Source organism: Pongo pygmaeus, chromosome 2 (assembly GCF_028885625.2).
Source record: "Pongo pygmaeus isolate AG05252 chromosome 2, NHGRI_mPonPyg2-v2.0_pri, whole genome shotgun sequence".
Lineage (NCBI taxonomy): Eukaryota > Metazoa > Chordata > Mammalia > Primates > Hominidae > Pongo > Pongo pygmaeus.
In genome coordinates, this window is record NC_085930.1 from 166234510 (window position 1) to 166261956 (window position 27447).

The window sequence follows — 27447 nt, forward strand, 5'->3', positions numbered from 1 at the left end:
ATGGGTATTATTTCTGTTATAAAGACGAAGTAACAGCACATTAGAAAGCCAGTCTAGTGAACCACTGTGACTGCGTTGTTCACTCTTATAACCTTGGCACATGACTGATAAATATTAATAGATAACTAATGTCTGGAGAGATGAATGATGAATGATGCTCAGAGATCCAGAAAAAATGGCTCAAGCCTGCTCAATCTGTGGTAGAGCCAGGATTGGAACTCAGCAGGGCTGATACCATGTTGGAATGTTTTAGGCTCTACTATACTGGGCATTTTTTTAATCTGTAGAGTCATACTGATAGTTAATGGGGTATTTTTTGTTTCAGAATTAATCTGACATTTTAAATGAAATGTTTTGAAAATTAATAGAGGCCAGGCATGGTGGCTCATGCCTGTAATCCCAGCACTTTGAGAAGCCAAGGTGGGTGGATCGCCTCATCTCAGGGGTTTGAAACCAGCCCGGACAACATGGTGAAACCCCTTCTCTACAAAAAATACAAAAATTAGCTGGGCATGGTGGCATCTGCCTGTAGACCCAGCTACTTGGGGGGCTGAGCAGGAGGTGGGCTTGAGCCCAGGAGGTGGAGTCTGCAGTGAGGTGAGATCATGCCACTGCACTCCAGCCTGGGCAACAGAGAAATACTCCGTCTCAAAAAAACAAAACAAAACAAAACAAAAAAACAAAAAGAAAGAAAGACAAAGAAAGAAAGGAAGGAAGGAAGGAAGGAAGAAAGAAAGAAAGAAAGAAAAAGAAAGAAAGAAAAGAAAGGAAGAAAGAAAGAAAATTAATAGATTCAGTGATCCAGTATGCCCTACTCTTAAAATGGAAATGGACTACAGTTTGTTGAAAGTCGATGAGAAAAGCCAGGCACAGTGGCACACACCTGTAATACTAGCTACCTGGGAGGCAGAAGTGGGAGAATCCCTGAGCCCAGGAGTTCAAGGCAAGCTTGGGCAATATAGTGAGACCATGTCTCTAAAAGCAAACAAACAAAATAATAAAAGCTGATAAGGATCCTAGTACGGGCGACAGAGTCAGTACCCACCTAAGACAGAGTGTTGTTGAATTCTCTAGAGAATGGGGGAGGAAGACTTATCTGTGCTCTATCAGAGGTCAGGTATGAAGGAAGTGACAGGCTTTCAGGAAAAGTTTGGAAAATCTTAGAGTGGCCAATGAGACATTAGAGGAGAAGGTCTTGGAAACCAAACAATAATGTGACAGGGGCAAGTTAGAGATATATACAGAAATGTTAATAATTAATAGCTTTCTGTGATTCTGAAACATTGCTACAGAAGAGGACTAGTTTTTGTGAAGGTAATTGTTTCAGGAAATTAAAAAGATTTAAGTTGAACACACAGTGTTCTTGTATAAAATCAGAAATCACGTCTGTATTTTGTGGGCAAATGAATCATGAGATGTAAAGAGTGCTTGAAGCCTCAGTGGACAAGACCAGGAGGTCTAGCACTGAGAAAGACCTGGGAGAGTAGAATGGAGCATAATATCAACTTAAAATTGCCCTATCAGAAATTGTTTGACAATGATACACATTTTTTTAAGTTGGCACATATGGTCTGAAAAACTGAATTTAATTTATGCTAAAGAAATAGGAAACCTATTATCTCAAGAGCACATACAAAAAATGGTATTTGAAATAAATCTAAGTGTAACATATATATTGAGATAGCAATATGTTTTGTTTTAACGGAAAGTTTCAAAAGGAAACAAGTTCTTTTCCAAGAATTCATGTAGTTAGCTTGAGAGTTGTAAGTTGGACTTTAGGCCTTTATCATGAAAAAATAGTTTCTGTCTTTTTCCTCCCTCTAAATTTTTATTGCCAATTCATGTTTTCTTTTGAAAATAAACATTGATTAGATTTATTTTACTCACTCTGAGCCTACGAGCTTTTTATACACAAACCACAGGAGTCTCAGATCACATAAAATGGTCAAAGTAGTATAAGAGAGAGATTCTTAACTTAGAAGCATATACACTGCTATAAAAATACATCAGTTCTGTGATACAAGGCTTCTGTTAATGCTTTCAGTACATCTGGTCTGTACCAATATTTTTATCCTTATTTTTTTCAGAGCTTTCTTGGCTTGGAAAATTCTCCCCATGACTTTAAGACTTAGTTGTTAATTTTTCCTGTATTTCCCTCCTGTTTATTCCATAGTATCAAACAGCAGGAATGCAATAAATTGTTGTTGGATGAATGAATGAATGGATGAGTGTCAGATATGTGTTGAGAGCAATAGGGGCCATGATGATGGTCCTGCTCTTAAGAAGCTTGCAGCCAAATGGGAGAAACATCTGAACTTATAACAATGTTTTAAGTTTATGAGATAATGGAGGGACACATAATAATGACTGCTCAGCAACTCATTCTGACTGGGGAACAAGGGGAGGCTTCATGGAGAAGGAGATATTTGAGGTATACTTTGAAAAATGATCAAGATTTTGAACTTAAAGTGTGAGAGAAACAAGCACTTTAGGTGTAGAGAACCCTGAAAGCAATCACATAAACATAAATGTTTAAGGTAGTTCCAGATAGTATGTTTAGTTTATCTCAGTCATTGAAATATTACTTATATAATTGTATAATTGATGCCAAAAGGATTATTCATTTTTCTAGACTAAATGTTGAAGAGAGAAGTCATGCTGTCTTAAATATAGAATGCTTTCCATATTCAACCAAATCTGAGAGTAGTTTCTTTATTTTTATTGGAATGTGGCTTCTTTTTCTAATAATCAAAGGATTAGGTTTGGTCTTTATAAAGACTAAAGTTAACATGAACATAAGTAATTATACAATATAATGTGTTATGTGTTAAAATACCAAATATATTACACAGATAAATAAATTTAAAGACATGATACAAAAATACAAGAATATTTGGTCTTCTTTTTGAGTCAAAATCTTTAAGAATCATTTTGGAATTCTTTGTTTCTTCTGCCACTCTTCCTCCACAATGCCATTTATATGCCTTTATTCCAGCAATGCATTCACTAGACAGTATCTGAGAAACACATCGTTCTTCTTGGGAGACTAGACAGTTATAACCTATTTCTCAGGTGGCCACTCATAGCCTATGCCATTATATATATATATATATATATTTTTTTTTTGTTTAGAGATACGTGTCTTAAGATTAAAAATGGAATATGGCTTTGATTTTTTAATAGCTAGTAGAAATATCAAAGAATTGGCTTTATGTCTTGGAAAAAAAGAATAAATTAGATCTCATTTTGAATTCTTTAGAAAACTTATCCTTTGAAAGTTCCCTCCCAGTGAAATAAGGGTCAGATAAATGTATCTGGCTTATTTCCCAGGGTGTTCAACTGAGCATTGTAGAAACTGTATTTCTACAATGATTTATAAAAGCTCATACACATGAATATGTTTGCTGAAACTGCCAGACTATAAGTATTTACACACTGAACATAGCTTATAAACAAACAACAAACTCAGAGAAGCCATTTTGAGAGATTTAGGAAAGGAACTCATTTTCACTGACTCCTTACTTTGTACCCAGATGTAAGTGTAACCAATTACATTTCATCTTTATGAAGCAGGCTTTGTTATCTCCATCTTACTGAAGAGGAAATCTCAAGATCAAACTCCCAGGAAGCAGCTGAGCTGGAATTTGAACCCAGATGCCAGAGCCTATTCTCTTTCTAGTACATGAGTGAATGGCTCAGACAAAACAGAGGTAATAGAAGTACTTCAAAAAGAAGTATAATTCAATAGAAAGAGCATTGGCTCAGGATTCGGAAAGAGTTTTATGGGTAGACTGTGTTTCTTTTCCTCTCTGTCCTTGAGTTTCTTATCTTTAAAGTGGGAGCAGACCAAAAGCTGATCCAGAATGAAACAAACAAACAAACAAAAAAAGCTCATCTACTTAAATGATTTTTACATTTTAATTTGCTTATTAACTTTCTCTCCTAGATTGTGAGCTCCATGAGTGCAATGATTTTTTATTGTGGTAAATTATATAAAACATATAATTTATGTTTTATATAATTTACCACTTTATGGATAATATGGTTTAAAATTTAAACCATTTTTAGGTGCACAATTCATTGGCATTAAATACATTCACATTGTTGTGCAAACATCACCAACATCCATCTCCAGAACTCTTCCATCCTTCCCAGTTGAAACCCTATACCCATTAAACCGTAACTCCCCATCTTCCTCTCCCCTGAGCCCCTGGCAACCAACCATTCTATTTTCTGTCTTTATGAATTTGACTACTCTAGGTACCTCATACAAGTAGAATCATATAATAGTTGCTCTTTTGTTCTGGCTTATTTCACTTAGCATAGTATCTTTAATGTTCATACACATGGTAGCATGTGTCAGAATTTCATTTCTTTATTAAAGCTGAATTATTTTCCATTGTATGTATATGCCATGGTTGGTTTGTTCATTTTTCTGTTGATGGACATTTGGTCTGTTCATACCTTTTGGCTACTGCGAATAATGCTACTATGAACATGAGTATGGAAATATCTCTTTGAGGCTCTGATTTAAATTCTTTTTGGTATATACAAAGAAGTGGCATTGTTGGATCATATGGTAATTCTATGTTTAGATTTTTTGAGGAACTTTCATATTAGAAATGAAATTTTTATCTCTGAAATTCTACAATTTACTAATGGCCTACAGAGTCCTGTGAAGAAATGTGTTTGTGAGGGCTGTCCAGAGCAGGGCTGGACATTTGCTTAGGGCTATGAGGGCTTGCACTTGGCACTCAGGACCTGCTAGATGACAACAAGAGGAGTTTTCCTCTGCCTACTTGACACTAGCATGACAGGAACCCTTGAAGTGATTTCCTTCATTTTCCATTCAATTCTTCTTTATTGTATTTCAAAGACAAAAAATTCAAAACATTGACACAATGAATAAATAATACTGTCATTTAATTGTATGAATGTCCTAAATTGGACAGAAAAAAAAAGCAGAAGAAAATGAAACCGGTAATTTGTCTGATGAGAGCTTTCCAAAAGTAGGTAAAATAAATCATGTTTTTGAAGTCAACCATAAGTTCCAATTTGGGGAAAAAGTGCAGAATAAACTCATTACTTTAAAATACCATTGCTTTTGACTGAAAAAAATGGAAGAAGGCATCACAAGCCAGTGTGGACCACTTGTAAAACTTTGATTCCATGTGATTTGTAAAATATATTAGTATTTTAGACTAAAACTCTATTCCTTCTCACCTCCAAGTTAAAGTTTAGAAGTTTTGAATAGAATAGCAATTATTTCATAACTTTGATGGAGTAAATAGAAGAAAAGACATATTAAGGTAAAAATAAAATTAGGTTCTCAAAAATAATAATGAATTTGAAATAACTGTTTGAAATTACATCAAATAATTATTCATGAGTGGACACTGCTTTAATCATTTGATGTTTTCAGAGCTCGGTTCTGTAGAAGGTGTTCAGAAGTTGTGAGTTGTTAAACTGACGTGTACTGAAGGAAAAACTGCCAAATCTCTCATTTGTTGAGAATCTAGGACACGTAGGTAATGGAAAAGAGGACTTGTCTAATGTTTACTAAGTTCTATTTACAACAGTATTAGTTGAGAAATACGTGTTCCCTTTACAGCAGCTGGTGGGCCCCTGGCTATATCACATGCATATGTGTGGGACGTCCCTACCCAGAGCAAAATACTATGCTCATTTTCCCTTTGTGGTAAAAATCCAGCCAGTTGTCAAATGGGCATGTTGGATGCTTTTGTTTTGACTTATCCAGAGAATAAAACAAGCTCTTTTGCAAGTGATTGCTTTAATAACACAAATTTGGTAATTATATATTCAGAAATATACAAGCCATAGGTGTACAAAGACCTATGCTTTGACCCTGATTTTGAGGAAAAAAATAAAAATTTTGTATTATTATGTGAAAACATATATAAAAGCATCAGAAAAGGTCTGTGAAGTTATAGATCAACCATCGACCATGATTACTTTCATATTGAGAAGTGGGAGTGGGGTGACGAACATGCACATTTTACTTCATATACTTCTGTATTGTTTTAATGCTCTCCTTATCAGTTTATATTTATGTATTACTTATATAATTTAAAAATATACAATGAAAAAGTGCTATTTGTTAAAGCAGGCAATTTATTTATCTGTATTTTTTGAGACGGAATCTCACTCTGTTGCCCAGGCTGGAGTACAGTGGTGCAATCTGAGCTCACAGCAACCTCTGCCTCCCGGGTTCAAGGATTCTCCTGTCTCAGCACTCCCTGAGTAGCTGGGATTACAGTCATGTGCCACCATGCCTGGCTAATTTTTTTGTAGTTTTAGTAGAGATGAGGTTTCACCATGTTGGCCAGGCTGGTCTTGAACTCCTGACCTCAGGTGATCCACCCACCTCAGCCTCCCAAAGTGCTGGGATTACAGGCATGAACTACCGTGCCCATATTTTTAAGTTCAGGGGTACATGTGCAGGATGTGCAGATTTGTTACATGTGGCATGGTGGTTTGCTGCAGAGATCATCCCTTCACCTAAGTATTAAGCCCAACATCCACTAGCTATTCTTCCTGATGCTCTCTCTCCTCCTCCCCACCCTCCAACAGGCCTCAGTATGTGTTGCTCCCCTCTATGTGTTCTCATAATTCAGCTCCTTTTTATACGTGAGAACATGTGGTGTTTGGTCTCCTGTTCCTGCATTAGTTTGCTGAGGGTAATGGCTTCCAGCTCCATCCATGTCTCTGCAAAGGACATGATCTCGTTTTTTTTTTTTATGGCCACATAGTGTTCCATGGTGTATATGTACCAAATTTTCTTTGTCTAGTCTGTCATTAATGGGCATTTAGATTGATTCTGTCTTTGCTATTGTGAATAGTGCTGCAATAGACATACATGTGCATGTATATTTTTAATAGAATTATTTATATTCCTTCAGGCATATACCCAGTAATGGGATTGCTGGGTCATATGGCATTTCTGCCTCTTTGAGGTCTTTGAGGAATTGCCACACTGTCTTCCACAATGGGTGAATTAATTTACACTCCCACCAACAGTGTAAAAGTATTCCTTTTTCTCCACAACCTCATCAGGATCTGTTGTTTTATTGACTTTCTAATAATAGCCATTCTGACTTGTGTGAGATGGTATCTAATTGTAGTTTTGATGTGCATTTCTCTAATGATCAGTGACATTGAGCTTTTTTTCATGTTTGTTGGCCACACGTATGTCTTCTTTTGAGAAGTGGCTGTTCATGTCCTTTGCCCACTTTTTAATGGAGTTGGTTTTTTTCATTCCTTGTAAATTTATTTAAGTTCTTTGTAGAGGCTGAATATTAGGTCTTTGTCAGACGGATAGATTGCAAAATTTTTCTCCCGTTCTGTAGATCATCTGTTCACTGTGACAATAGTTTCTTTTACTGTGCAGAAGCTCTTTAGTTCAATTAGATCTCATTTGTCAATTTTTGCTTTTGTTGCAATTGCTTGTTGCATCTTCACCATGAAATCTTTGCCTGTGCCTACGTCCTGCATGGTCCTGCCTAGATTTTATTCTGGGGTTTTGATAGTTTTGGGTTTTTCATTTAAGTCTTTAATCCATCTTGAGTTGATTTTTGTATAAGGTGTAAGGAAGGGGTCCAGTTTCAATTTTCTGCATATGGCCAGCCAGTTCTCCCAGCACCATTTATTGAATAGGGAATCCTTTCCCCATTGCTTATTTTTGTCAGGTTTGTCAAAGACCAGATGGTTATAGGTGTGCGGTCTTATTTCTGGGTTCTTTATTCTGTTCTGTTGGTCTGTATGTCTGTTCTTGTACGAGTACCATGCTGTTTGGGTTACTGTAGCCTTGTAGTATAGTTTGAAATTGGATGCCTCCAGCTTTATTCGTTTTACTTAGAATTGTCTTGGCTATTCAGGCTCTTCTTTGGTTCCAGGTGAATTTTAAAATAGTTTTTTCTAATTCTGTGAAGAATGTCAATGGTAGTTTAATGGGAATAGCATTGAATCTATAAATTATTTTGGACAATATGGCCATTTTCATGATATTGATTTTTCCTATCCATGACCATGGATTGCTTTTCCATTTGTTTGTGTCATCTCTGATTTCTTTGAGCAGCGGTTTGTGGTTCTCCTTGAAGAGGTCCTTCACTTCCCTTGCTAGCTGTATTCCTAGGTATTTTATTCTTTTTGTGGCAGTTGTGAATGGGAGTTCATTCATGATTTGGCTCTTGGCTTGCCTGCTGTTGTATAGGAATGCAAGTGATTTTTGAGCACTAGTTTTGTATCCTGGGATTTAAGCAAGCAATTTAAATGATGTCTCACTAATTACCATGTAACGGGGCTAATATTTATGATTTTAAATATGTTTTTCTTTTTTGCCTTCTGAGTACATAGCCTTTGCCTGAATCCAGTTGAGCCTCCACCTATCTGGCTGTCGAGTGATGGTGGGAATGGTGATAGAGTAGATATTCAACAGTTATAGGAGTACCAAAAAAGTAAAATGGAATTAATTTTTTTAACTGCCAAAATTGGGTTATGCAGCAAGATAATAGCCTTGCAAGTGAGGCTTTTGTCTCAAGAAAGGATTTTCTAAATTTCCTTACCTCCCTTTAGCCTATCATTCCTGAACATGGAGGATATACATTGTAGGACCTGTAGTATGAAGAGGGTGACAGCTTGGTCAGTTCTATGGTTGTTAGGTAGGAGAATATAGAATGGAACAAGTAAAAGAGAACACGTTTTAGTTCTGGCAGGGAAAATTATGGAGAGAAGGAGAGAGAGAGAGAGAGAAGTGTAAAGCCATCAGAAGTGGGTCCTGACTTCCCCTCACATTTGGGCTTTGGCCTGGAGAAGGAGAAGTATATTAGATACATTATGGTAACACCATGGGCAATGGTCACCGCTGAAGATTCACTCCCAGGTAGCCCTCAGCAACAACACAGGGTAGCCAACTTAAATAAAAGCACAGCTCCTGAAGCCAGGCAGAAAGGAGTCTCTGAGGTTCAGCTTTCATGGTCACTCTTTCCTCTGTTATGGAGTAGAGTGGAGCCAGTAGTAGCTGAGGATCTTGCTGGTCAGCATTTCAGAGAATTCACCATAGTGAGGCAAGGAGTATGGTGTGGCTCTGCACAGTAGATTGAAGAGAGAATTGTCCAAGCCAGGACTCAGTGGGGGCATCTCACACCACTGGGCGCTGAGATGAGGTCAGATTGGCAAGGGAGACCCCTGGACCAGCCCATGTGTAGAGTGAAAAAAAACCCATTATCCTTTAGGCAAGAAGATACACCACACCCCTATCCAGGGACATTAATGCTTTCCACCACCACAAGGGAGAAGGAGCCACTTCCTAATGCCCCCAGATGCCACCTTAGGGAGATAAGCATAGGAGAGATGAGAGAAAGAACCTTTTTATGCAAAGGAAAGATTGTCTTCTAAAGTGCCATTCAAATGAGCAGATGGGATTAACTTTAGGCAGGGACTCTTAATTTTCTTCCTCACCACCCAGTGGTTGGTTGCTCTTGATCAACTCTAGATATAATGATGGCACATTTTCCCTGCAAATCTAAGTTGTAATATAAAATAAATTTTATAATATTACAATAAGTGAAAAAGTAATCATGGAGAATAAAACTGTGGTACAGTGAAGAAGAAGACTCATGTGGAGAAACAAATCTTGTCCTAAAGAATCAGAGAGCTTTAGAAACACTTATAAGAGTCACACAGCAAAGGGTAGAGGATGGGGAGTGAGCTGTAGGAGGACATTGAAGGTTTGCATGTGATGGCGAAATCAAATAACACACAGTGGTATGTAGTGTCCCTTGGTGCATACACACTTGCAAATTTCTTATATGAAAACTGTTAAAAACTTGTGCCTGCTTGCTGCTTTATGTTACTATTAAAGAACAGAGTATGACTTGCCCATTAACCTATTCAAATCAGGTGTTGAAGAGCCTTGGATGCTCTCACAAGCAATGTTTCTGCCCTGAGAGAGGGAACAAAGAGCCCTTCCTCTCAGAAGCCACTCTAAAGCCAACTTCTCTGATCCCTTATCCAAAGTTCAATTCTTCTCCAAGGTGGTGGTTAGGAACACAGATTCTGGAGCAAGACTTTCCTATTTACCACTTTGTGTCTTTGGGCAAGTTACATAACCTCTCTGTGGCTCAATTGGGAACACTAATAAGAGCTCCTATTTCTAAGTGTTGTTTAGGGTGACCAGCCATCCTGATTTGCCTGGGATTAGGGTGGCTCCTGAAATGCAAGTCTTCCAGTGTTGTCACTAGGAAAGTGCTGGACAAACTGGGATGAATTAGTTACGTGAACATAAAATGAGTTAATTCATGTGAGGCTCTCAGACAGACACGTGCTTGGCACAGAGCATGTGTTTAATAATGTTCATTATCATGATCACTGTTACTGCTACTATTGTATATGGAAAAAGAAAAAAAAGATCCCTAGGCCAGGTGGAAATGTTTGAATGTTGCTGTAATGCTGTTTTAATTAGAGGAAAGAGACTGCATAATGACCCTTGGCATCTAGGTTGCTCAGTATCCTGAAATGTTCACCTAATTGCTTATTTTAAAATGAACTTACTACACAGCTAATAATGATGTGTAAGCCAAAATCCTATTCTATACAATGAGAATAAATTTCTCTGGGGACAGGGCAGAAGTAGAAGGTCCAGCAAGAAAGAAGACCTAACAATGCATGAAACCATCACTTGCTCTCTGAGCATCTCCAAAGTCCTAGGACTGTAAGATATGTGCAAGTGAGACTTTTGATGTACATGTTGTTTTGAGGCTCAGAAGCACAGAAATGTTGCAGGAATGCCACCAGGAAGCTCAGGAAAGACTTGATATTTTGCTCTATTCAAAGCTTCGTGACAGGAAGATAAAAAAAGCTAACATTAATTGATTAGTTTTTAAGTACTGGGCAATGTTCTAAGAGTTTTATGTGTGTATTGCCATTTAATACTCATGCCAATGAAGTAGATACTTCCAGTTTTGTGGAAGAATCTGAGGCTCAAAGATGTCAAGTAATTTATCTAAGGTCACATGGCTAGCAACTGGCAGTCCAGACAAATCTAGACTGTTTGACTCTAGTGCCCATTATACTCTGCAGCTTACATAGGTTATGCTTAGATGAGCAGCAATTATTAGTCCCTCCTTTTAAGTCAAAGAGGGATTTAATTTATACCCATTTATTTTTAATGATTTAAATCTTATAAATTATATATCAGCTTCATTTATTCAGTATGTAGAGACTTGTTGATAATTTGCTTTTGGTATTTATTGCAGTTTTTATCTTTATCATATAATTGAATGAGTTATCTGGCACATTCCCATCCATGCCCAAACCTCTCTTGAGAGAAGCCCAAGTGATTGACCCATCAAATCCCAGCTCAAGATATTACTGTTTTCCAGTGGGAACCACCTGAACTGAAGGCAACAGGAATCGAAGAACAAGTCAAAGAAATAAATTGCCTCTGTCAGGTTAGCCATGGAAACCAGAACATCTACAGTAAAAGCAAATGTCATAATCATAAAATTATTTTTCTATAAATTCATGCTTTACATGATAGAGGTCAACATATCTTTGAAATCTTAGTTTCATTTATTGCTTCTTTCAAGTTGTCTTCATGTATAACTTATTTCATTTTTATGTGACCTAAAATCCAATGATGATGACATCAATCATCATAATTAATATTAAACAGAGTTGCCTTTTTTTCACTATTTCTGATTAATTATTTTTACTTTCATTTTCTGACTGCTGTTTAGATGAAAAGTCATAAAATAGGGTAGCAATGTTATTCAGCTTCCAGAAACTCAACCTTCTAGTAGTAAATTGGAAACAGCTGGTTATATATTTTGTCCTATTGAAGGAAACAGAAAGATCCATCGAAGAACTAAAGTAAAATTTAATAGAGTTGAATTACCTCTGTCTCAACTGACTATTTCCTAATGGTCCACAGGGTAGCATGAACTTTGGGATGAGAAGGCAACATTAATTCAACAGAGGCTGTAGGAGTGTCTTATTGTCTCCAGAACCTCTAGAATCTCAGAAATTTGCCTTGTGGAGGAATTCTGATGTTAGGGGTCAGTTCAAAATCTTATGTCCCAGAGCTGGAAGGGACTTTGAGTGGTGGTGTCTCTTTTAATGGACAGGATTGCAATGGAATCAACTCAGAAAGCTCTTCTTTTCTTTCAAGTGTTTAGATCCCAAACTCTTAAAAGCATGAAGAAGCTCACAGTTCAATTTTCCCCATTCTTTACATCATAACGACTTCACTTTGAAATTAAATAGTGTTTTGAGATTACCAAGACCTCTATTGTCAATTTTTCTGCTTCACTGAGAGCCCTCTCTTGTGAAAGGGAATCTGGAAATCAGAAAGTCAAGATGAAGGCATTTATGACCCAGGGCCTGCTTGAAAATAGTTGAAATATTTAAAACCCATCTGCACTGTATGATAGCTTATTGCTCAAAGGAAATCTCTTAGCAGAAAGTTGTTGAGCTGTTGCCCCCAGGAGAGGGCCTCCCACATTCATGAACACGCAACCATCTGAGCAGCCACATAGTAACTGGGATTGTTCTGTATGAAAAAACTCTATCATAAAACACTTCATTATTATTGAGTCCTGGACTGGACTCTGGATTGATAGAAGTGGCAGCAAATGGGATAAACAATGAGGAGTCTTTCTCAGGATTTAGATGGCAAAAAGGCAAGGGGTAGCTCAAGCACTAAGTTTCGGTAAGGAGCCTAAAAAGACCACATGCTCCAGCTGTAGGGATCATGGAGCCTGGTCTTGCTTATGCCAGCCCTCACCACCTATCAAGAGCAGCAATCTCCTTCCCATGGCAGGTTTTGCCCCAGCCACATCCAGAACCAAGGGAGGCAGACCTGGTGGTTAACTGAGGTTCTGAGGCCACTATGTTAACAGGCTGGAAATAGTCTGGGTTGGAAATAAACAAAGATGGAGATATATAAACAGTAAGCTATGGGTCCTCATTCTTCTATCCTGGTGGGACCCACGCCATCTTTTTGTTGGAATAGAAGTCACCTCTGAATCCTACCTAGCTGCTGCTAGTGCGCTCCTATCCAGAGATTGGCCCTGTGCATGGATATCCTGTGTTCACCTGGATGGATCTTGCTGGATGGATGAAACATAACTTGCAGCCAAGAACTGCATCTGTCCTGGAGCCCTTGCTGCTCTGAAAATTTCATCCCTTCAGATAGGATGCCGGGGCTCATCTGCAGGGCCATTGCTAACAGCCACACAGGCTTTCCACCACATGAGTCCAGGAGGGACATCATTCCCACAGGCCACAGTGTAAGTGGTACCGTCTGGAGTTGGGCAATACAGAAGCTCTGTTTATCCAATGCAAGTGAACCACACTCCTAGGACAGTGTGATTTGAGGTGGTATGGTGAGCCTTGGGGGAGACTGACATTCTATTCTAGTTAGTCTCTTCTCATCCATCACTTCTTACCCCCATTGCATATGCCTATGATATTCTTTACTTCTTTCAGCCCCATGCATGCCTTGTGGCCAAGACTCTGCTTTATGATTCAACCAAACCTCACTTCACTTACTAAATCTAGCCCCAGGAATGAAAGACAGGGAGGGGGGATATATTTGAGAAATTGGATTTAACTCTTTTTCCAACAGACGATGACTGCAGAGGACCGCAGGACACCTCTGGCCAGGGCAATAGCCTAGCATAGCACAGTAAATTTGCACTGAGAGAGAATTACACTTCTTGCAGCTCTTTCATGGTATGTGTATGTTCAATGATAATCAGGCAAATAAATAATAAGATAAATAGAAATATGGTTGTACTTGCAGATTTGAATAACAATGGTCTGTACTTTAAGGTCTGAAACTTTATCAACATTGTTCTGAGAGCTGAGAGCACACTTCCATTGTACATAAGCTTTATTATCGCAGGACAAGGTCAGCTCAGCCCACAGTACAGGGGCTAATAGGACACACCATGCTGCTACACAACCTGGGCTCAAATCTCAGGTCTATCTCAGGTCTGCCAGTTATGTGAACTTAAGCAAATTTTGTTTTCTATATTTCAGTTTCCACTTTTGCAATTTGGGAATAGTAATATGTACCTTACAGGGTCAAATAAACCATTTAAAATACTGCCCAGTACATGGTGCTTGCGGCTACTGCTGGCATAGAAGGGTTAACCCAGACCATTCCATAATTATACTAATTGTATGTGTTTATTTGTGGAGGATATGCTGCATATTAAGTATGGAGTTTATTACAGAATATGTGGTCATATATTTAAAACAAATTCTTATTGCAGTAAAATACATGTAACATAAAATTTACCATTTTGACCATTTTAAAGTGTACAGTTCAGTGGCAGTAAGTGCATTCATGAGGTTGTACACCTATCACCATTACCTAGTTCTAGAACTTTTCCATCACCCTAAATGGAACCCCCATATTCATTAAGCAATTATTCTTCATTTCCCCTCCTCCTAGCTCTTGGCAACCAAAAATCTGCATTTTGTCTCTATAGATTTGCCTATTCTGGATATTTTATATAAATGGAATCATATAATGAGTGGCCTTCTGTGTCTGGCTTCTTTCACTTATTATGATGCTTTCAAGGTTCATCCATGTTGTAGCATGCATCAGTATTTCATTTTTTTTGCATGGCTAAATAGCATTCCATCATATGAATATACTATATTTTATTTGCCTACTCATTCATTCATGGACAATTGAGTTGTTTCCACCTTTTGGTCATTGTGAATAGAGCAGCTATGAACATTCAAGTACACGTTTTGGCTTGAACACTTGTTTTCAATTCTTTGGAGTATATTCCTAAGAGTAGAATTGTTGGGTGGCATGGTAATTCTGCGTTCAACTTGTAAGGAATGGTCATATGTTTTAAAATAATTATTTCCTTATTCTTACAATGTCCAAACTTAAAAATAAAACTGTCATATTAATTATGAAGGAGGTGAATCTGAAGAATGACATCTGCCATCACTTTTCCAGTTACCTGATTGTACACACAGATGAGGGGCAGCGTTTACAAACAATACTCAAATCAGGATCATTTCTGATTGGGTGGCTGACTGCTTACAATTACAGAAAAGTGTTATTGTGGCAATGCTGTTCATATTTTTGGATTGATTTCAATGTTGTTTCTGATATTTCCAGGAATTTAGCCAATAATACTTCCCAAAGTAGGAATAATGAAAAATATAAATTATGAAACTAACTGAAAATTGAACTTATCTTTAAATGACTACATTGATACTTTTAGTTCTCCAGTGAATTTTTGGTATCCTCTAGGAAGAATGCACCTTCCAATAAGTGATGAGTGTCACTCAGTTCTGGGATGAGGAATGATTTGCAGTACTTATCTGATCACAAAATCCGCCAGGGGAAGTTCACTCGGAAGAACTCAGCTTTTTCCTACCAGGTACTCTTGATGGTTGCCAAATATAAGTTAGATGTCCAAACATTAAGAATACAAAGTAGTCAATGTCAACATGATCAGAAAGGAATCTGGGGTATTTTCAGAGGAGTTAGCACAGTTTCTAGACATGAAAGTAATTTTCGAATTTACATGAATTTTAAATCAAATACACACATATCTCTCTATATATTTGCATGACACTAATGTAGTTGATTTCTGGCAACAATATAGAGCCACTTTGTGGTCACACTGAGTCAGTGGAAGCCCATAAGGTAGAAATAAACACTTGGCTCTTCCAAGCACAGATTTATCAAAAGTTGTACAGAGGCAAATAAGGCAGGCAAGCTGTGATCCCCTGTAGGTACCATTCCATGTGCAACCAATTACTTTGCAACTCTGCAAAATGCATAGCAGTAACCAGATATAGGGCACAGAAAATTTTAGGAAATTCTATTAATATACTCCACTAAAATGGGTCCGTTTACTTTTTTTTTTCCCCAGAGGAAGGAAGGATGAGCCTAAGATCATGTATATGTGAGTCATCCATTGCATTGCTCTCTCCTGTTGGCAGTTCTGAACTAAGACCTTCTGAGCTGGCCGCCATCAGGCATCAGAAGAACACTCATGGGAGAGTGATATGTATTTACCAGGAGGTTTATTATGTCAGATATGTTGGTGCAGGGTATATAGGACCTCCACATAGTGTATATCAACTCCACGTAGTGTGTATCAAACTCATTGATGCTCCTGTTAGAAGTGGCCTTTAGCAACTACTAACTAAGCCTGACTTTCCTAAGATGCCAACCATCTATTCCCTGTTGACTTAATGATCATGCAGCTGACATGAGAAAGTTAGGGGGCATTTTATTTCAGTCACTGCTGCTAAATGAGGTGTTATTGAATAGAAAGCAACTAATTTTGTGCAGCCAATTCTCGGGATATACCATGAATTTGAAAGCCAATTTTAGAAAATAATTCTAGTCTTAAGGAAATTCAGTTCTTCAGGCTATAGGTAAGACTGGAAGCCTCTGAGGAAGGCATTTTCATGTGGTAATTGTACTCTTATCGAGTATAAGTTCTGAAAAATGTTACAGATTACTCGTCATTGATGCAGCTGCTGTAACAACATGAATAGCCATTAAGCTTGAGGAAGGTTGATTTCATTTGTTATCCTGCACTGGGGAAATGTCTACCAGCATCACCATCATTAACAAATACTCTGAGGACTTACCAAGGATGAGACATTGGGCTGAGTGCTAAAACTATAAAAAGATTCAGAGTTTTACAGTTCAAAAAAGAGATGTCGGAAGTATATGAATATTTAAAAGAGCAATCCATGATCAAGTGCCAAATGAGAAGTACTGGGAATCACGGGGGTGTAGGAAGTAAGACATAGGCCAGCCTTGATGAATGCTAGGCCTAGATAAATAAAATAGAGGGCACCTAGAGGAGCCACAGTTTGGGTAAAGGCATGGAGGTGGGGATGAGAATGGCATGTACGAGAAGGCAGTGTGGGATAGAGAAGCAGTGGCAAGATCATAGAGCCAGGGCCAAGTCCTGATTCTGCCTTCTACTGGCTATATTACCTTGGACAGGTTATTCGCCTTTCTATTTTCTCATTCATAAAATGAGGACAGTGCTAACTACACTACAGACTTGTCACCAGGATTAAACAAAATAATTTGTTCACCTTTTTAAAATTATCTATCACCTTCATCAATATTATAATGCTCAAAGTCAATGAAATTATCTCCAAAAAGCTGCTGTCAAAAAGCCCAAAGTCTGCTGGCACTGGGAAATTGGGAGGTGTTTTTTTTCTTTGACATTCTCAAATAGAGTAGACCACTGGGCAACATAGTAAGACCACATCTCTATGAAAAAAAAAAAAAAATGCTGGGTGTAGTGGCCTGTGCCTATAGTTCCAGCTACTTTGGGGGCTGAGGTGGGAGGATGGCTTGAGCCTGAGGCTTGGGGCTTCAGTGAGCCGTGTTTGCATCACTGTACTCCAGCCCGGGCAACATGGAGGCCCTATCTCAAAAACAAAGAACAAAAAACAACTCCCCACAAGAAGGAAAGGAATGTGCATGAGATAAGGAAATGCAAATACAGCAAACTGAGACAGGAAAGGAGAACAACAAAGAGAGGGAGAAGATAGGAAGATTTATTAGGAAGAAAGGAAGTCAAATCAAAGGAAAGACAAGCAGGGAATAGTGGTAGTAAAAACCCAAGAAGTCCAAATGATTTTCCCCTTTGAATACAGCATATAGGATCTGAATATAAATAGTGTCTAGTGTGGGACAGAAGAGGGAATAGAGTACAAAAAGTGTCCATCTCTACAAAAAAGAAATCAGTCAACTATGCGTACTTTTTTTTTCTCATCAATTCTCCAAATATTCTGCTGGGAAAAAAATGGGAGTTATTGGCTCCGAGTTAGTGAAACCTCTTATATGTGACTCCAGTGACCCTTGAAGTTTGCATCTGTTACAATCAAGAGCACCATTTCCTAACACACCGCCTTTGTTTGCTGGACTCAGGCAGGGCGGTGGAGTGAGTCACTACATAGCCCACTAGGCACCATGGCTACCAGCCTCCCTCTGCCTGCTGCTTCCTTCCTGGACCGAGACCCTGACATGCAAATCAGCATTGTAGAATCCTCCTTCTGGCATTTCTTGTCTTCTCATTTTCTACTCCTTCCTTATATGATAGCTCCTCATCAATGAGTACTAGGAGTGACTGCAAATATTGATGAATATTTCCTTTGGGTCTTAGAAAGCAGGCTAGAGGGAAAGGGTTTCAGAATAGCTTAATAGCAGTAAAAGCAGTGAATGTTAAACTGCTAGTTATTGTTGGCACTATTCTTGTCTAAGCCCTCTGAATACCAATATATTTACAGTTAGAGTTAGGGCCCCTTTCCCCCAAAACCAATTCCTTTGAGTTTTACAGATGAGCTAAGTGTGCCAGCTCAGACAGTGACTGCATCAGATTATAACCTAGCATTACTGAGGAACCATTTGCTGCCCCTCCAATGATGGTTAGAAGACCTCAGCAGAACTGGATAAAATCCTTCCTATATGGCACCTCTCTTGGACCACAATGGCATTACCTGGGCACTGCTTACTGCTAGGTCAGTGAACACTCTTGCATCTGCTTCACTCTGCCCAACATTGTGTTGATTCATCTCTGTCTGCTGTCTTCTTCTCCATCCCCCTAAGCGTATACCTTTTATTTCCTTTATTATCATTTAAGTGGGGTTTTATTGCTAGTAGAGATAAACATGTTCAATCAGCTACGTTTACCATAAGTCTCGCATGGAAGATCAGAAACCCTTACACTCCATCTAACACAAAACTCCAGGTGAATGTGGCAGCCAGAAAAATCTAGAGCAAGGGTTGATAAACTACTGTCCATGGGCAAAGTCTGACTCACTGCTTGTTTGTTTAAACAAAGTTTTATTGGAACACAGTCGTGGCCATCCATTTATGAATTATCTATAGTTGTTTACCTACTACAATGGCAGAATCGAGTAGCTTCAACAGAGACCACACAACCTGTCCAAAAATACTTACTACTTGGACTTTTATATGGGAAGTTTGCCAACCTCTGGTCTAGAACATAATTTGATTAACAGTGAATAATATTGTAAGACATAATATAAACATTTTTCTGTATTTCAAACTTGTTTGAAAAATGTTAAAATTTTTGGAATTATTACGTTTAGTTTTAGTGTCAAAGGAAATGCCATAGGCATTTTATATATTTATATATATATAAATTTATATATATATATAAATTTATATATTTATATATAAAGAAATATATTTTACCAAGAAATGGCAAAAGAATATCCTTTTAAATAAAGGTATTAATCTAGATATCAAATATAGCAGTGAGATAAATGTTACTCGTAAAGAGAAATCTGGCATTTCTTTACATATTAAATTAAGAAAATGTTAGTTAACATGACTGTTGTTTCCAGTGTTTCAACAAAAATATTTAATTTAAAAGGTTATCCTGATAAAATTTTGTAGCAAAGGCAGCTATAATTGAACATTGCTAGCTTAGATCTTTAAATTGTACTTCTAAAGTATTCCACATTTTTCAAACCTAAATTTTCACCATCATGATTAAAAAGTGAAGCATCTTTGAAAAAATAATCCTGCTCCATAAGGTCAAAATATTTTCCAACATAGAAAAAATTCTGGAAGGAAACACATATCATTTTTAAAAGTGGTAAAATGATAAGATTAAGGATGACTTTCTTTAGTTTTTTTTCCTATTTTCCAATATTTTACAGGGAATATTATACTTTTATAATCGGGGAAAAATACCTTCACTAGAATTTTTTTCCACCAGGAAATGGATTAGAATTGAGCTGTGCTGTTATAATAGATTCAATTAACCTTTCAACTGTCACAAAGTTATTATTGCAGTGGGCTAGCCTTCTGAGGGATAAAATGATCAACTAAGTTTATTTTATACATAAAAAGATTTTAGGTGATAGCCTCAGAGATGTAAAATACTCAGATAATAAGAATTGTGTCTGAAGATCATTGGATATAAAAAAATTGGCAGTTAATTTTTTTTTCTTCAGTTACCACTTGGTTTGAAGAATAATATGACATAGCACCTCCCCAGAACAGTTATTATAATAACTGTTTACCAGGTCCACTCCTCAACCAGGACTTTCCTAGATATGGGTGGGCTGGAGGTGGAAGCAGTGGGGACAAGTTATGCATCATCCTTCCTCCTGATATTTTCCTAGAGATAAAAATGCATGTGTAATTAATGTCTATGATAAACAGATCCTATAATGTGAATGCTGATTCAATTTAGGAGTAAATGTACTAAGAGCTTTTAGAAGAAAGTCATATTTTTTTGGATGCTTCCCTCATTTAATCCTCAAATATGCAATGAATTAGTCATTATTATAGATTCAAAGGTTAAGTCTGTAAACCAAGGCCTTTTCTACTGGAGTCCATGATCCAAACCACCCCTCCTGATGGACTGACTTCTGCACTTCTCTACCTTTATGAATAACTGTAATGAAGCTAATTTATTTAAAACATTGAATATTGCTAGCTTAGATCTTTAAATTGTACTTCTAAACTATTCCACATTTTTCAAACCTAAATTTTCCCCATCATGATTAAAGAGTGAAGCATCTTTGAAATCAATTTTCACTAATTCTGTGTTTTCTTCAATGTATCAAATGTTTGAAAATACCATGCATGTACTCCCAGCAAATGGTTAACGTCTTAACCATTCTGTTTCTTTTTCAATGCTGAGATTCAGATATCATTTATTTGTGGCAGTCTCTGTGGGTTTTCAAACTTTCATATTGCATCATAAGACAATTAACCTTTCCTAATAAGGGCTGTCACCCTAACTATAAGTGAAAAGTCACACGCAATATTAAAAGTCCACAGAAAGACTGTGATTCAGTCACAAGCTCAAGACTGCACATTGATGGTATGGACATCTCTATTAAGTCAGGTGCTGGGCAGACTTGTCCCTTGCTCCTCATTTGCTGATCCATTTGTAAATTCACTGCACTGCACTGCACTGTGTTGAGCACTTGCTCTGTGCCTAGTGCTGTGCCAGACACTGGGCATAAAGAAGGTTCAGAGCCTACAGTGATATTGCAAGGATATTGACTCAGAACCTTGGTGCTGACTGCTTCTATTCTCAGTTATTGTGGTTAGAGTGCTCTACTCTAGTTCTGGCCCTGGGACTCCAACCCACCCTCTACATACTCTGAGTAGGTAACCCATGAGGTATGTGAGATAACTGGGTTATTTAAGCCAGACTCCTAAAAGTGGAGGTTATTGGAAAACCAAACAAGGCATCTTGAATTCAGGCTCCAAGGGCTGTTTCTGTCCCACCTGGGGCTTGGTCAAGGCCCCCAGGGCCTGAGAAGATTGTTCTAGTGCTCTGGGCTTCTGCTTGTCTAGCATTTTAGGGGACAAGGAAATATTCTGCAAAGGTCATTTATCTGTGAAAGCAGTGACTTATGACATGGGAAGGCCTCTGCTGGCTGCAGGGGTTGGCCCTGGACAGATTTGCTGCTGCATGGATTTCTGTGCCCTGGTCAGCCATCCACCAAAGGTGGCAATCCTGTTCCTCACCCTGTGCTGTTGTTGCCAAGCAGTGGGCCCTGCACTGGACAAGTAGGGCAAAGGTAGCTGAGGGCTCCACTGCTCTTATGATATTGACCCATTCACTGGGGACACCTCAACCTCACACTTCCCTTTGTACTCTCCCATGTCTCTAAATCCTCATCTGTCTGGAGAACGTCAGCCCCTGTGTCTGGAGGAAAGTGATAGAGGGTGGGAACACAAAGGAATGCACTGCTAATATAAATTACTTAAGGCTTCTGCTCAAGAAGGTCGGGCAGTGAGGTTGTAGAATTTGGATTGGAAAAGAGAAGTGGAATTCTTCTTTGACCCCTTGACTCATTGATTGTGCCTAAACCCTTCACTGTTTTATGGTTGTGGTATTCCAAGCCAGCCTTACCTAAAGTGAAAGAGTCGAGTGTCCTGCATGTACCTTGCCCACAACCAGCTGATTCCATGTCAAGATATTTTTATTTATATTTAATTTGTTATTACATCTGAGATGGAAGGAAAGGAGTATGACTAAAACCAGAAAAAGATTCTTTTTCCTTCAAAAGTCAGTAAGGTCAAAATCATGTCCCAGATGGCCAAACAGGAATAGCTCCAGTCTACAGCTCCCAGCGTGAGCGATGCAGAAGATGGGTGATTTCTGCATTTCCAACTGAGGTACCAGGTTCATCTCACTGGGGCTTGTCAGACAGTGGATGCAGGACAGTGGGTGCAGCCCACTGAGCATGAGCCAAAGCAGGGCGAGGCATCGCATCACCCGGGAAGTGCAAGGGGTCAGGGAATTCCCTTTCCTAGGCAAGGGAAGCTGTGACAGATGACACCTGGAAAATTGGGTCACGCCCACCCTAATACTGTGCTTTTCCAACGGCCTTAGCAAACGGCACACCAGGAGATTATATCCTGCACCTGGCTTAGAGGGTCCCACGCCCATGGAGCCTCACTCATTGCTAGCACAGCAGTCTGAGATCGAACTGCAAGGCAGCAGCAAGGCTGGGGGAAGGGCGCCTGCCATTGATGAGGCTTGAGTAGGTAAACAAAGCTGCTGGGAAGCTCGAACTGGGTGGAGCCCACCGCAGCTCAAGAAGGCCTGCCTGCCTCTGTAGACTCCACCTCTGAAGGCAGGGCACAGCTGAACAAAAGGGAGCAGAAACCTCTGCAAACTTAAATGTCCCTGTCTGACAGCTTTGAAGAGAGTAGTAGTTCTCCCGGCATGGAGTTTGAGATCTGAGAACGGTCAGACTGCCTCCTCGAGTGGATCCCTGACCCCTGAGTAGCCTAACTGGGAGGCACACCCCAGTAGGGGCAGACTGACAGCTCACACGGCCGGGTACCCCTCTGAGACGAAGCTTCCAGAGGAACATTCAGGCAGCAACATTTGCTGTTCAGCAATATTTGTTGTTCTGCAGCCTCTGCTGCTGATACCCAGGCAAACAGGGTCTGGAGTGGACCTCCAGCAAACTCCAACAGACCTGCAGCTGAGAGTCCTGACTGTTAGAAGGAAAACTAACAGAAAGGACATCCACACCAAAACCCCATCTGTACATCACCATCATCAAAGACCAAAGGTAGATTAAACCACAAAGACAGGGAAAAAACAGAGCAGAAAAACTGAAAATTCTAAAAATCAGAGAGCCTCTCCCCCTCCAAAGGAATGCAGCTCCTTATCAGCAATGGAACAAAGCTGGACGGAGAATGACTTTGACGAGTTGAGAGAAGAAGGCTTCAGACAATCAAACTTCTCCGAGCTAAAGGAGGAAGCTCGAACCCATAGCAAAGAAGCTAAAAACCTTGAAAAAAAAATTAGACGAATGGCTAACTAGAATAGCCAGTGTAGAGAAGTCCTTAAATGACCTGATGGAGCTGAAAAACATGGCATGAGAACTACATGATGAATGCACAAGCTTCAGTAGCCGATTCAATCAACTGGAAGAAAGGGTATCAGTGATTGAAGATCAAATGAATGAAATGAAGCGAGAAGAGAAGTTTAGAGAAAAAAGGGTAAAAAGAAACAAACAAAGCCTCCAAGAAATATGGGACTATGTGAAAAGACCAAATCTACATCTGATTGGTGTACCTGAAAGTGACAGGGAGAATGGAACCAAGTTGGAAAACACTCTGCAGGATATTATCCAGGAGAAATTCCCCAACCTAACAAGGCAGGCCAACATTCAAATTCAGGAAATACAGAGAACGCCACAAAGATACTCCTTGAGAAGAGCAACTCCAAGACACATAACTGTCAGATTCACCAAAGTTGAAATGAAGGAAAACATGTTAAGGGCAACCAGAGAGAAAGGTCGGGTTACCCACAAAGGGAAGCCCATCAGACTAACAGCAGATCTCTCGGTAGAAACTCTACAAGCCAGAAGAGAGTGGGGGCCAATATTCAACACTCTTAAAGAAAAGAATTTTCAACCCAGAATTTCATATCCAGCCAAACTAAGCTTCATAAGTGAAGGAGAAATAAAATACTTTACACACAAGCAAATGCTGAGAGATTTTGTCACCACCAGGCCTGCCCTAAAAGAGCTCCTGAAGGAAGCACTAAACATGGAAAGGAACAAGCGGTACCAGCCACTGCAAAAACATGCCAAATTGTAAAGACCATTGAGGCTAGGAAGAAACTGCATCAACTAACAAGCAAAATAACCAGCTAACATCATAATGACAGGATCAAATTCACACATAACAAAATTAACCTTAAATGTAAATGGGCTAAATGCTCCAATTAAAAGACACAGACTGGCAAACTGGATAAAGAGTCAAGACCCATCAGTGTGCTGTATTCAGGAAACCCATCTCATGTGCAGAGTCACACATAGGCTCAAAATAAAGGGATGGAGGAAGATCTACCAAACAAATGGAAAACAAAAAAAGGCAGGGGTGGCAATCCTAGTCTCTGATAAAACAGACTTTAAACCAACAAAGATCAAAAGAGACAAAGAAGGCCATTACATAATGGCAAAGGGATCAATTCAACAAGAAGAGCTAACTATTCTAAATATATATGCACCCAATACAGGAGCACTCAGGTTCATAAAGCAAGTCCTTAGAGACCTACAAAGAGACTTAGACTCCCACACAATAATAATGGGACATTTTAACACCCCACTGTCAACATTAGACAGATCAACGAGACAGAAAGTTAAAAAGGATATCCAGGAATTGAACTCAGCTCTGCACCAAGCGGACCTAATAGACATCTACAGAACTCTCCACCCCAAGTCAACAGAATACACATTCTTCTCAGAACCACATTGCACTTATTCCAAAATTGACCACATAGGTGGAAGTAAAGCTCTCCTCAGCAAATGTAAAAGAACAGAAATTATAACAAACTGTCTCTCAGACCACAGTGCAATCAAACTGGAACTCAGGATTATGAAACTCACTAAAAACCACTCAACTACATGGAAACTGAACAACCTGCTCCTGAATGACCACTGGGTACATAACGAAATGAAGGCAGAAATAAAGATGTTCTTTGAAACCAATGAGAACAAAGACACAACATACCAGAATCTCTGGGACACATTTAAAGCAGTGTGTAGAGGGAAATTTATAGCACGAAATGCCCACAAGAAAAAGTAGGAAAGATCTAAAATTGACACCCTAACATCACAATTAAAAGAACTAGAGAAACAAGAGCAAATACATTCAAAAGCTAGCAGAAGGCAAGAAATAACTAAGATCAGAGCAGAACTGAAGGAGATAGAGACACAAAAAACCCTTCAAAAAAATCAATGAATCCAGGAGCTGGTTTTTTGAAAAGATCAATAAAATTGATAGACCACTAGCAAGACTAATAAAGAAAAAACAGAGAAGAATCAAATAGATGCAATAAAAAATGATAAAGGGGATATCACCACCAATTCCACAGAAATACAAACTACCATTAGAGAACATCATAAACACCTGTATGCAAATAAACTAGAAAATCTAGAAGAAATGGATAAATTCCTCAACACATACACCCTCCTAAGACTAAACCAGGAAGAAGTTGAATCCCTGAATAGACCAATAACAGGCTCTGAAATTGAGGCAATAATTAATAGCCTACCAACAAAAAAAGTCCAGGACCAGACGGATTCACAGCCGAATTCTACCAGAGGTACAAGGAGGAGCTGATACCATTCCTTCTGAAACTATTCCAATCAATAGAAAAAGAGGGAATCCTCCCTAACTCATTTTATGAGGCCAGCATCATCCTGATACCAAAGGCTGGCAGAGGCACAATAAAAAAAGAGAATTTTAGACCAATATCCCTGATGAACATCGACGCAAAAATCCTCAATAAAATACTGGCAAACTGAATCCAGCAGCACATCAAAAAGCTTATCCACCATGATCAAGTGGGCTTCATCCCTGGGATGCAGGGCTGGTTCAACATACACAAATCAATAAATGTAATCCAGCATATAAACAGAACCAATGACAAAAACCACATGATTATCTCAATAGACGCAGAAAAGGCCTTCGACAAAATTCAACAGCCCTTCATGCGAAAAACTCCCAATAAATTAGGTATTGATGGGACGTATCTCAAAATAATAGGAGCTATTTATGACAAACCCACAGCCAATATCATACTGAATGGGCAAAAACTGGAAGCATTCCCTTTGAAAACTGGCACAAGACAGAGATGCCCTCTCTCACCACTCCTATTCAACATAGTGTTGGAAGTTCTGGCCAGGGCAATTAGGCAGGAGAAAGAAATCAAGGGTATTCAATTAGGAAAAGAGGAAGTCAAATTGTCCCTGTTTACAGATGACATGATTGTATATTTAGAAAACCCCATCATCTCAGCCCAAAATCTCCTTAAGCTGATAAGCAACTTCAGCAAAGTATCAGCATACAAAATCAATGTGCAAAAATCACAAACATTCTTATACACCAATAACAGACAGAGAGCCAAATCATGAGTGAAATCCCATTCACAATTGCTTCAAAGAGAATAAAATACCTAGGAATCCAACTTACAAGGGATGGGAAGGACCTCTTCAAGGAGAACTACAAACCACTGCTCAAGGAAATAAAAGAGGATACAAACAAATGGAAGAACATTCCATGCTCATGGATAGGAAGAATCAATATTGTGAAAATGGCCATACTGCCCAAGGTAATTTATAGATTCAATGCCATTCCCTTCAAGCTACCAATGACTTTCTTCACAGAGTTGGAAAAAACTACTTTAAATTTCATATGGAACCAAAAAAGAGCTCGCATTGCCAAGACAGTCCTAAGCCAGAAGAACAAAGCTGGAGGCATCACACTACCTGACTTCAAACTATACTACAAGGCTACAGTAACCAAAACAAGATGGTACTGGTACCAAAACAGAGATATAGACCAACAGAACAGAACAGAATCCTCAGAAATAATGCCACACATCTACAACCATCTGATCTTTGACAAACGTGACAAAAACCAGAAATGGGGAAAGGATTCCCTATTTAATAAATGATGCTGGGAAAACTGGCTAGCCATGTGTAGAAAGCTGAAACTGGATCCCTTCCTTACATCTTAGACAAAAATAATTCAAGACGGATTAAAGATTTAAATGTTAGACCTAAAACCATAAAAACCCTAGAAGAAAACCTAGGCATTACCATTCAGGACATAGGCAGGGCCAACGACTGCATGTCTAAAACACCAAAAGCAATGGCAACAAAAGCCAAAATTGACAAATGGGATCTAATTAAACTAAAGAGCTCATGCCCAGCAAAAGAAACTACCTTCAGAGTGAACAGGCAACCTACAGAATGGGAGAAAATTTTTGCAATCTACTCATCTGACAAAGGGCTAATATCCAGAATCTACAAAGAACTCTAACAAATTTACAAGAAAAAAACAACCCCATCAAAAAGTGGGCGAAGGATATGAACAGATACTTCTCA

At 38.8% G+C, this 27447-nt stretch overlaps 1 protein-coding gene across 10 annotated transcripts in view; it reads right to left on the reverse strand.

Moving 5' to 3' along the window:
* Positions 1 to 27447, reverse strand: part of VEPH1 (ventricular zone expressed PH domain containing 1) — a 294353-nt gene that overhangs the window by 61991 nt on the left and 204915 nt on the right. The gene's annotated exons all lie outside the window — the stretch shown is intronic.